The following is an 11674-nucleotide window of genomic DNA, read 5'->3' on the forward strand; positions in this document are numbered from 1 at the left end:
TTTAATAATCTAAGGGTTGCTAAGGAACATGGGAGGATCAGAGCAAAGTGATCGCAAGAGAGGCAGGAACGCAAATTGATGTGGAATGGAAAACTGACCGCATTACACCAAGAGGCAGCTGTCAGCAGAAAGCCTTTGCTGCCTTTTATAAACAGGGCTCTGGCTGCACCTCTTTTCCTTTCTGACCCGCTGTGTCTGGATTTCAGCGGACCAGTGTCTCTGACAACCCTTTGTTTCCTTAGTTCTGGGCAGAAGGCAAGCATTGCTTGTCTGCCACGGTCTCAGCCCTGACTGAGACCTCTGACCATATTTGGGCTTCTTTAATGCTCACTCCATCAACAGAAAATGCGCTGTGCAGCGGCAGGCAGCAGCCACAGCCAACACAGACAGCAAGGAAAGGAAGGCGGGAGATAGAGAAATGATGAGTAAAAGGGCAGACAGCCTGGAGGGTAGAAATCCAGTGAGTCCCACTGGAGAGCCAAGAATACCCTTGTCAGGGGTCCAAAGGACGTGGGACCCAAAGACCACTGTGCAGATCATCGAGAAGGAAAGGCCAATTAAGGAGTAGACAAGACACTTGAGCTTAATATCTGCTTATTCGCCCACATAGGCACATTCATATATGATGTGTGTGTCCTCAACCTACTCATACATCAGAAAAATAAAATAAATAACACATACACACACACACACATGCACACACACACACACATGCACACACACACACACACCACACACACAGTCACACACACACAACACACACACAGTCACACACACAGTCACACATACACAGTCACACACACACACTCACACACACACGCACACACACACACACACACACACACACACACACACACAGTCACACACACACAGTCACACACACACATGCACACACACACACACACACACACAGTCACACACACACACACACACACACAGTCACACACACACAGTCACACACACACACTCTCACACACACACACCACACACACACATACACAGTCACACATACACAGTCACACACACACATCACACACACCCACAAACACACACACACAGTCACACACACATGCACACACACACACACACACACACACATGCACACACATACACAGTCACACACACACATGCACACACATACACAGTCACACACACAGTCACACACACACATGCACACACATACACAGTCACACACACAGTCACACACACACACGCACACACATACACAGTCACACACACATGCACACACACACACAGTCACACACACACACACACACACACACACACACACACACACACACACACACACACCATGCTGGCAGCCACAGCAACATCTGAAGCCCTGTTGGCACAGAGTTTGGACAGGATGATTTGCTTTTTGTGTGTAATTTGTGTATACAGCATGAGGCACCAATGAGTTCAACCACACGAATACCCCTTCCAATACCAATATCCAGTCTCACTCTTGCTGGGAATTTCAGCTCACGTGTGCAAAGTTCTACTTAGCATGTCAACGCTTTTCCCTAAATTGGTACATTTAGCTAAAATGTAGTACCTTCCTAGTTGATTTTTATTTTCTATCTTGATTTCCTTTCCAGTTTTGGGTCAGGAGAGGGTTCAGTTTTCTGGTGTGAATTCTTTCTCTGGAATCATGCCTTGTAGTCCTGAAACTATCTAGCTCTTAATCCCCCAGTGTTCCAATAACTTGTCATTTTTTGATGCTGGAATTAGTTTGTTAGAGAAACCCTACGGCATAAGTCCTTCCCACTGCCACCTCTTTAAGAGTCTCAAGTGCTGGGGATTTCCTGAAGGGACACTCCAAGAACCTTCTGGGGCGTTGTCCCATTCCTTCGGATGCCATGGTGACTCTTGTGATGTATTTGTTGCAACGCTTCCCTGATGTAAAATATTCATAAGCATAAATAACTCCTCCCCACAAGACCCCAGAACTTTCCAATCTGCAAATCTGGGCCTGAGCTCCCTGCTTTAAATAAACTGCAGACAGATTTTTCCAGGGGAAGACACGGCAAGTTCCTGTCGGGCTAAAGCAGTACCTTTTACTGTATTTACTCCTTCTTAGGATGCCTGGCTACGCGGATTTGGCAGGTATTTTGATGCCACGTTGTTTAGTGTGCAAAAATTCATTGCTACAAGAATACGGTTCTTTAGGACTGTGCCTTCTCTCATTGCTCTAGGCATTACTATGGCTTTGGATTTATGCTACCTGGTTCTATTGTGGTCCTTTCTATATATTTTAGTATGGTTTATATGCTATCTCCTTCCAGCCCTTTCCCTTTTGCTTTTCCTTTTCTTTTTTTCTTTTTTCTTTTTTTAAGACAAGAGTTTCACTTGTACATCATGCTGACCTCAGTTGCATGGCCTCCTGCCTCAGCTTCCCGAATGCTGGGATCACAGGTGTGAGCCACCAAGCCCGCCTGGCCTCAGCCCTCTCTGTCTTCAACCTTCCGGTTTTCATTCTGTCATAAGCGTGTCTCCCATGAATAGCATAGGGCTGGATTTTCATTGTTTTACAGTAAACCAGCGTGTCCTTTTGGTGTTTTTAAGATAACTAGTTTGTCATTCATTTTTCCTCTTGGTTTTTGCTGCAGTACGCATATGAGACCCATTGTTTTTCCCTTTGTAAGTGTGCAGTTGAGCAGGGGTTCAAGTCCTGATATGCTACTGTCACTAACATGCACCTCCATAACTCGACACATGGTGAGAGCAAGCTCCCTATTCCAACCCCTGACTCCCCTCTTCTCCAGTCCTTGACTCTTTCCTACCACTGTGCTTCCTGACCCCATGTTGTATCATATGCTGGAATAGCCTTCCTTCCAAAGGCTGAATAACATGTGATTGTGTACAAATATGACACGATGCTCTTCCCCGTATCTCTTGCTAGACACTCGGGATGCTTCTGCATGTTAGCCCAGGCGCTATAAGCACGGGTGTGTATCTGTTCAAGGGGCTGGAGAGTAAGACTTGCAGAGGACCAGGGTTTGATTCGCAGCACTACACAGTAGCTCTCAGCAGCCTGTCACTCCAGTCTTGGAGCATTTGACACCTTTGTTTTGCTTTTCTGTCATCAGGCACATATGCAGTGCATGTACCTACATGCAGTCAAAACACCCCTACATGTAACTAATAAAGTATTTAAAAATAAGTAGAGATTCTAAAACAAGCATCTGTTCAAATTCTGTTTTTAATCATCATAGGTTTATAGCCAGAGGTAGAATTGCTGGTCCCTAAGATTAGCTGTCACCTTAAGAGGCTTATTCAACTCATTCATATTTAGGGATTTATAAATAGATGCTATATTCCTCCCACTCCAATTCATATATTTACATTTTTATTTATTATTGGTGTGTTGTACTGTGTGTGTGCCAATGTGTGCGTGACTTTATACACATACTTGAGTTTATGTGTTTACACGTATGTGTGTGTGTGGTGTGTGGTATGTGTGTGTTTACATGTGTGTGGTGTGTGTTTACATGTGTGTATGTGTGGTGTGTGTGTTTACATGTGTGTGTTGTGTGTTTACATGTGTGTATGTGTGTACATGTGTGTGGTGTGTGTGTCTGTGTGTGGTATGTGTGTTTACATGTGTGTGTATGTGTGTACATGTGTGTGGTGTGTGTGTCTGTGTGTGGTATGTGTGTGTTTACATGTGTGTGTATGTGTGTTTACATGTGTATGTATGTGTGTGTATGTGTGGCATGTGTGGTATGTATGTGTTTGCATGTGTGTGTATGTGTGTTTACATGTGTATGTATGTGTGTGTATGTGTGGTGTGTGTGGTATGTGTGTGTTTGCATGTGTGTATGTGTGTTTACATGTATGTGTATGTGCGCGAGCGCGCGTGTGTGTGTGTGTGTACACGCACGCATGTGTACATGTGCTATGGCACACATGTGGCTGTCAGAGGGCAGGTTTATGCAGTCAGTCCTCTTCTTCACCTTTACATTTTTTGCATAAATCAAACCTGAGTCATCAGACATGGACAGCTAGTCCCTCTACCTGCTGAGTCCATCTGACTGGCTCCCTTTGGTCATTTATTTCCTCATGTATATACTGGTCATTGCCTTGTTCTCAGATGCAGGATCTTTTGTTTGTAACCATGGTGATGCTGATTCCCAGCCCGAGTGCACCTTTAGATACAAAGTCTGAAAGGAACCCTGTCTCTTCAGTCAACAAAGGCAGAGCTGGACAAAGCTTGCTGGTTAGTGAAGGCCACTAGGCAGGAGTCAGCTTGACTTTGAGTTGTAGCTCCTCCCTTCACATTCACTTGCAGAGTAAGTTTGAGTATTTAATTAGCCTCTGCAGCTGCGAATTCCCTCATTTCTAATGCTACCAGCCTGACTGCAGAGCTCACCTGGAGGAGAAAGCACTTCCCCCATTGCTCTAGGCTCAGTTCAGGATCTGAGCCATGTCTATAAAAAACAAAACAAACAAACAAAACCCAACCACAACAACAAACAAAAACAACAACGAAAATCCCGCCAAGCATCTCCTTCCTTTTGTGGCTGCTTCCCTTTCAGAGCTGGGGTCTGGCTGGTATGCAGAAGGCATGTGAGCTATGTAATCTGCTTGTCCCCATGAGAGGAGGCAAGTGGCAGGCCATTGGTTGAAGCACATCCGGGAGAACTGGGGTGGGTCTTGGAATTCCCAGATAAGGAAGTGCTAATCGGTCTGAGGGCTTCTGCTGCTGGAGAAGAGGCAGACACTTGGTGGCTCTGAGGGCCACCAAATAAGGAAGGACATCCTTTTTCTCCATCTTATCTGTGTGCATGCTAGTGGGCAGAGCAACTTCCTCATTCATGGCAGCATCCCCAAACATGGCTTGGAAGGGACGAAGGTGCTGCAAAAAGCCGAGAGATAAAGTAAGGAAACTAACAAGTCAAAAGCTCCGTTTGGTGTTTTGTATGATTTCTAGCCTCCTCTTCTTTCTTACCTTCTCCTGCCGCCATACGTCACTTACCTAGAAAAGAGGACAGCTGTCCTTCCCCAAAGCTCCGTGGACCCTGCCCCGCCCAGTGTGACTAGCCCAGGTTGGTGATTCTGATCTGTTGCCAAACCAAACTGGCTCCCCGGGGAGCCATCTGGTAGTGTTTCCAGGGGTCATTTCCTCGCCAAGCATTCCTTTTCAGTGAGCCGACATTTTTTCATCCCTGGTAAACAACCCCAGCCTGCCGCCGGCTGAGATGGGTGCTTGGCTCAGTAAATTCCTTTGTGAAACCCAAGATCCTTGTCTCCAGAGAGCAGAGATCCCCCAGGGGCTTCAGGCTTCCTCCTCACTGAATGATCCGCTCCTGGCGCCCCGGAGAGGCTGTATCTGCAAAACAGGCTCTTCTCTTTCTTGGGTGAATTCAGTTTAGAAGGCTGGGGCAGGCTCCTTCCGTGGGAAATCATCCTGCTGTCACCCTTGCAGCTCTACACAGGAAAAGTGACAAAACTGGGGGGCGGGGGGGGGGGAGGTGCAGAGTTAAAAGGTTCTGAACCCGGTCGCTATTAGAAGGTGAATGGTAAATCCAATCTCCATGGAGACTGGGAAGGCTATGCCTCAAAAGTGCCTAAGCTAGAGGATTAGAGGTGGGGCACCAGAAAATTAATCCCATCACTTGGAAGGCAGAAGCAGGCTGATGTCTGTGAGTTCAAGGCCACCACCCTAGTCTAAATAATGAGAATCTGCTTAATAAAAGGGTGCGGGCAAAGGAACATAAATAGTAGGGAAAAAGTTGATTGTGTCACTCCTACGTCCCCTGTTGCTCTCTCCTCTATTACCTTCTTTCCTGGCTTTTTTTTCCCTTCACTTTAGCAGCTTCTTAATGTCTATTTTCTTGGGCTGAGGAGATGGCTCTGTTAAAATGCTCCCTGATCTCTCAGAGGATCTGAGTTCGGTTTCCAGCATTTATCTGGTGGCTCATGACCACCTGAAACTCAGTTCCAGGGGGCCTAATGCCTCTTCTGCATTCCCCGAGCACTGTCCACACACGGAGATTCCCACAAAACAGTGAATTCATAAATAAATCTTTACGATACACAGTTCCTTAAGCCAGAGTTTGGAAGGGACCTGGTAAGTCATCACCTGGTGGAATCTCAGAAAACTCACTTTAAAAAATACCATTGTGGTAGAATGAAATGTAGACAGAACTCAGCTCCACCCTTTGCATTGGGGGTGATGTATTTCACGGTCCCCCAAGGGCCAATAGTCAATATTTCCCTGAATGTAGTGATTGGCTGGGTCTGTGAGTTCTGTCCTTGAACTGCCATAGAAATACTCCCCACACCATTTCCAGTGTCATGGAATGACAAGAAAACAGGTCGTGACAAAGCTCTTCTGGTCCAAGATGTCTTTTCTTACCTCTGCTCAGCTGGCCTGCCATACCAAAGGTACAACACCCAGAAATGTGCGGCTTTGGAGCCTCTAAGGAAACAGGTGCTGGCTTTTGTAAGAACAGACTGGCTGCTCGCTTGTTTGTCCCTTCCATCAATTTTATTTAATTTTATGTATATGAGTACACTGTCACTGTCTTCAGATACAACAGAACTGAGCATCGGATCCCGTTACAGATGGTTGTGAGCCACCATGTGGTTGCTGAGAATTGAACTCAGGACCTCTGGAAGAGCAGTCAGTGCTCTTAACCACTGAGCTATCTCTCCAGCTCCCCCCAACTAAGCTTTCTTTAGTTTAAACACTTAGTGCCTTGTGGGTGCCAGGACCTCTGTAAGAACTCCGTGTTGAGAGAAACTAACCCTCTTGCTTCAGGGCACTCAAGCCCTAGGTTCCTATCTTACTAAAAAAATAAATAAATTTTCAAACATGTAGAAAGTTGAAGGGAAATTATAAAGAGCACCTACCTGCCCAGTCTTCACCATTCATTGATAGTTGGCGTTGGTGCGGTACGCATGCGCACTCAACTCCTTCCCCACTTTACTTTTTCTGAAAGTTTAGAGCAAGTACCCCTAAGTCATCAGAATACATCTTGGAAGCTTAATATCATCCCTCATCACCCGCAAAACCACTATCTTGCTCAAGAAAGACTCTTTGGTTAGGTGGCAATGGCATGTTCTTTTATTCAGCACTTGGGAGGCAGAGGCAGGCTGCGGTGGTTTGAATAGGAATGGTTTCCCCGTAGGTTCGCGTGTGAATGCTTGGCCACCCTGGGCGGCTCACAGTTGTTTCTGCTGCCTGTGGATGAAGATGTAGAACTGTCAGCTCCTTCCCAATCATCTCAAGAACACGTTTTATGGCCTTTGTATTTTAAGTGACAGAATCTAGCAGTGGCTTCCGGCCTCCAGTTGCTTCGAATCTAGGACAATCCCTCTTTCACAATTCCTAGAACAGACCTTTTGAAGAGCCCGCATTGGCTGGCCATGGAACGCCCTGCGTGTTTGCCTTGCTATCAGGTTCAGGTTAGACACATTTGCAAGGATGTTACATAAGTGATAGCATATGTCTCTTGCTGCCATATTTTCAGAAATTCATAGTTTTGGGAAACGCAACAAGGACAAGTTAAGAAAAACACACCTTGATGGAATTTGTCGTAATCTGTCTCAGGAGTTGCTTGTTTCAAACGTCTCAAATCAGGAAACTGGATGGGACAATAGCAAAGTCCCCTTTAGCTTCCAAAAACTAAGGTTTGCTTCCGTGGAGGGTCTGTGGTAGTTCACATAGATATCATAGCAGGAACTTCAATCTTCAATCATTTCCCTGCTTTTGACTAACAGAAGTCATTGTAGGAAATGCTCAATGAACGCTGTTACGGTGTTATTTTTTCCTGGTGTTAGGACAAGACAAATAGACTAACCCCGGATTTAGGTAAGGCACAGGAAACTTGTGTCCCAGCTCTGAGGTGTCAGAAGTCTTAGTCCTTGGGCATTCTTGATGATCCAAGGATAGACAATGTCTTGTCAGTTTCTCCTCTGATTGCAAAAGTTTCTAGTGAAGATCGCCCACAGCAGTTTCTGTTTTATTTGGGAATTCCAAACTGCACCAAGACACCTTTTTTATTTTTTTTATTTTTTGCAACAATCTTTCTTGAAGTCAAAAATTGCATTTTGAAAACTATTTCCTCCTCCTTTAATAAATGGCTAAGAATGTTAAGATTTTCTCCCTATGTTTGCAGTCACAGAAAGCATTTATCTCTCATCCCAAGCGGATGCCCTATGTAATTGGGTGTGAAGTAATTCCAAAGTCCCATCAGAATCTTTTCAGAGCGTTGCTATGACAATTGGACTTCTTTTGAAAAAATAATTTAAAGAAAAAAAAAAACCCAGCCCTGCTTCATTACCAATTCCCCGCCATCCACAATAAATTTGGCCTTTCAAAAAGTTGAGGGGGAATAATTATGCGATCCTGCTTTAACTGATTCTTCTTGAAGCTGTAATAGATAGTAAAGTCACCCTTATCACAGCCCGAGAAGGATGGTTCTTAAGGGTTTGCCTTTCTAAAACTATGGAAATTAGTGAAGAAGGCTAAACAATAACCTATTGTTTGGGGGAAAATATGAATTTTAATAGAAAGTCACAGGCAGCTCTCCTGACCCCTTATCACAAAAGAAAGAGCTTTGGTGAGGTCACAGCCCAGACAATAAGGCAGGGGGCTGCCAGTGGAACACCAGTAATCCCAGCCCTCAAGAGAATGAGGCGCCGGGATCATGAGTTCAAGGCCAGTATGGGCCTCACAAGGAGACTCCTTCCTTCCCATCTTCCCTCCCTCCCTCCTTCTTTCCTTCCTTCCTTCCCTTTCTACTCTTCCTTTTTTCTTCTTCTCTACCCCTTCTCCCACCCCTGCTCTTTCTCCAATCTTTGAGCTACTTAGTAAACCTGGGAAGATAAATGTATCTAGAGTTATCACTATGGCTGATATGATTTGGGTTCCGACTGATGTCGATATTCTAATTCATTACAATAGAAACTGAGACTTTAAAAAAAAACCTGAGATTGGAGGGATGTGGTGGTGTCTGCTCACTGGGCTGGTGAAAGCCCAATGTCCCATTGTTTGAACTTTGCAGATTCAACGTTGCTGACTGTACACGGTGTTGGAGTCGGATCCCTAGAGCTCTTTTTTTTTTTTTTCAAAGTTCTATTTTTGTAATTCAGGGACTAGAAATTGTTAAAGGTATTTAGGAGGGTATAATGTAAAACCAACTGGAAGAAACAGAGTTTCTTGTCTCTTCATCATTCAACATGAACACAGAGACGCACACACACACACACACACACACACACACACACAGAGAGAGAGAGAGAGAGAGAGAGAGAGAGAGAGAGAGAGATTCCCTTTTTTCTCTTCCTTGACTTGAGGCAGATGAAGTTCCACAGCAATTTCCTTGAAGTAATTCAGCAAAACTATAAACCCACAAGGACAGAGGAGTCAGTTTCTTTTGTTGTTGTTATTGTTTAGTGTGTGTGTGTGTGTGTGTGTGTGTGTGTGTGTGTGTGTGTGTGTGTGTGTGTGTAGAAAACTGTCCAACACACAGTAGAGCTAAATAAATAGTAAATGGTAATTTTCTGTTTTTTTTTCTTTTTTTCCCTTCACGCTGGGAACCAAACCTAAGACTGGTTAGGTGAGAACTCTGCCATCAAGCCACACGCGACATGCTCAGCCTGGAGTGAGTACATTTTATTAACTTGCTTCCCACGGTCTTCGTCAAGACAAATCCATTAATAATCTAATTCTGAGGCCAAGATCAGACTAGCTGAACTGTGTGGCACAACTAAAGGCCATAACCAGATGTAAATCTGCATCCCGGAGTGATGTTCTCACAATGGAGTGGAAGTTAGAACTCGGTGGAAAGGATTTTCAAGCACCAAGACTTGTTCTGGAGTACAGAGAGTCGCCTTTTGTTTACCTGGGAGCTTGGGGTGTAAGGTTTTCTGCCTTTTGTTTCATTTGCTTTGCCTTGATTTTGTTTTTAAGCGTCATGGCCCTCAAAATGCACCAGTCTTCTAAACCATCACCCTAGGAAATGCTCATTTACATCTTGGGGGGGCTCTAACTGGGAGGTTGAAGTCTTTAGGGTAATTAGCATTTGAAGGATCGTAATGAAGTCCTACCCTGCAGAGTCGGACGCCCAGAAGCAGTTACCTTTAGCTTCCTTTGCTACTAGAGGATTACCTGCCAATTAACATGAGAAATGGTGCAATTTATTTCTCGCTAAGAGGGGAATTCAAGCTACAAGGGGAAATGAATTTAAGAATCCTACAAGAGTTCAGCTAAATATTTATTTAGCCCCACTGCGTGCCTAGCTTTTGTCTGTGCCTTTGAAGTCTCAGGCTCTGGGTGAACACTGGAAGTCAGTCAGATCCTGAAAGTTAGAGCAAGACAATTGCTAGAATAGAGTTAGTCGCATTTGCTCTGACTAAACTTTTTCTGCGGGACACTGCCCACCGACTAGAGTGCCTTCCTCTAGTATCTGTGGAGCTTGTTTGTGTCCATTGGTTGAGAGGAACAGCAGAATTTACACCCAGGTTCTTTATTTACTCTTACTGTTGGGCTGAGAGACAGGCGTCAGAGAGACTTCTTGGTATGCAGACAAATCTTTCCAAGGTGGTCAGTTTCTACCTCAACCTCCTGACTTGAGACAAGCTTGGCAACTTTTGTGTCCTAACAACAGGTCCCCTCTGAAGGCTTAACCCACTGAAGGCTGGATCTCACTCAAGAGTGTGGACCAATCAACCAACCGTTCTATCTGTCTTCAAACGGACTAACCCTTAATTAGGGGAGGAAAACTCTTCAGAGTCTTTAAAACTGACAGGCCTGGAGGAGAGACTGGTTTTCTCTGCTTCCTGAGACCCCTCTCTGCAGAGAGGTTTTCTTTCTTTTTTCTTTTCTTTTCTTTTCTTTTCTTTCCTTACCCCAATAAATAAATACCTTACCTGCTAATTCTGTGTGTGGTAAGATTTCCCCACAACTGCCTGTTGTGCTTCATTTTTTTCCATCTTTTCTTTGGCAGAGAAAATGAGTCCAATCAAGACTCTCTAGACTGCATCATATTGGGGGTTTCTCTGGGATTTCTTCTGTAGACCGTATCAAGGCATGGGAATCAGACCTTCAGCCTTCAACTACCTAGCTAGTATCAGGAGTTCTCCAGTATTCTGAAAAGACTCTGTCCATTCAGGAGAGAACCCATTCAGAGCCCAGAGTAGAAGCTCTTCTCTTGACAGTGGATGCCACATCTTGTTCAAAAAAAAAAAAAATACCCCTAGAACTTTTAAGTTGTTCAAATATGAATCTTTTCATTCTTGGTTGGGAGGTGAGCGAAGCCGCTTTAGACCTTGTTTGCTTACTTTCCTAACTTCTCTTTGGTGTTTTCCAATGAGTCATCCTTGGCTGTGAGGATGCTTGGATCTGGGGGTGTTTGGCTGAGCTAAGGAAGGTGAGCAGGACCCGGAGGCTATTAAAGGGGATGGCAAAGGAACAATTATAAATGCCACTACAGTGGAACAAGATGTTTTCCAAGGCAGAATCTGGCTACAGTCCTTGAGGCTCTCCTTTTAGTGTTGAGTTGGGTTTTTTTAAGGTCAAGGAATGCTAATAACAATAAATTTTTTTATGCTTTATAAAATGCCTTCATGTTATAATATAATTTCATTATAGCAAATGAAAGCAACCATTGTAAAATATCTGCCATTCTTTTGCATAGGAGAGAGGTCAGATAAGATATGCATT

The sequence above is a fragment of the Rattus rattus genome, chromosome 2 (assembly GCF_011064425.1).
Source record: "Rattus rattus isolate New Zealand chromosome 2, Rrattus_CSIRO_v1, whole genome shotgun sequence".
NCBI classification, from domain to species: Eukaryota; Metazoa; Chordata; class Mammalia; order Rodentia; family Muridae; genus Rattus; species Rattus rattus.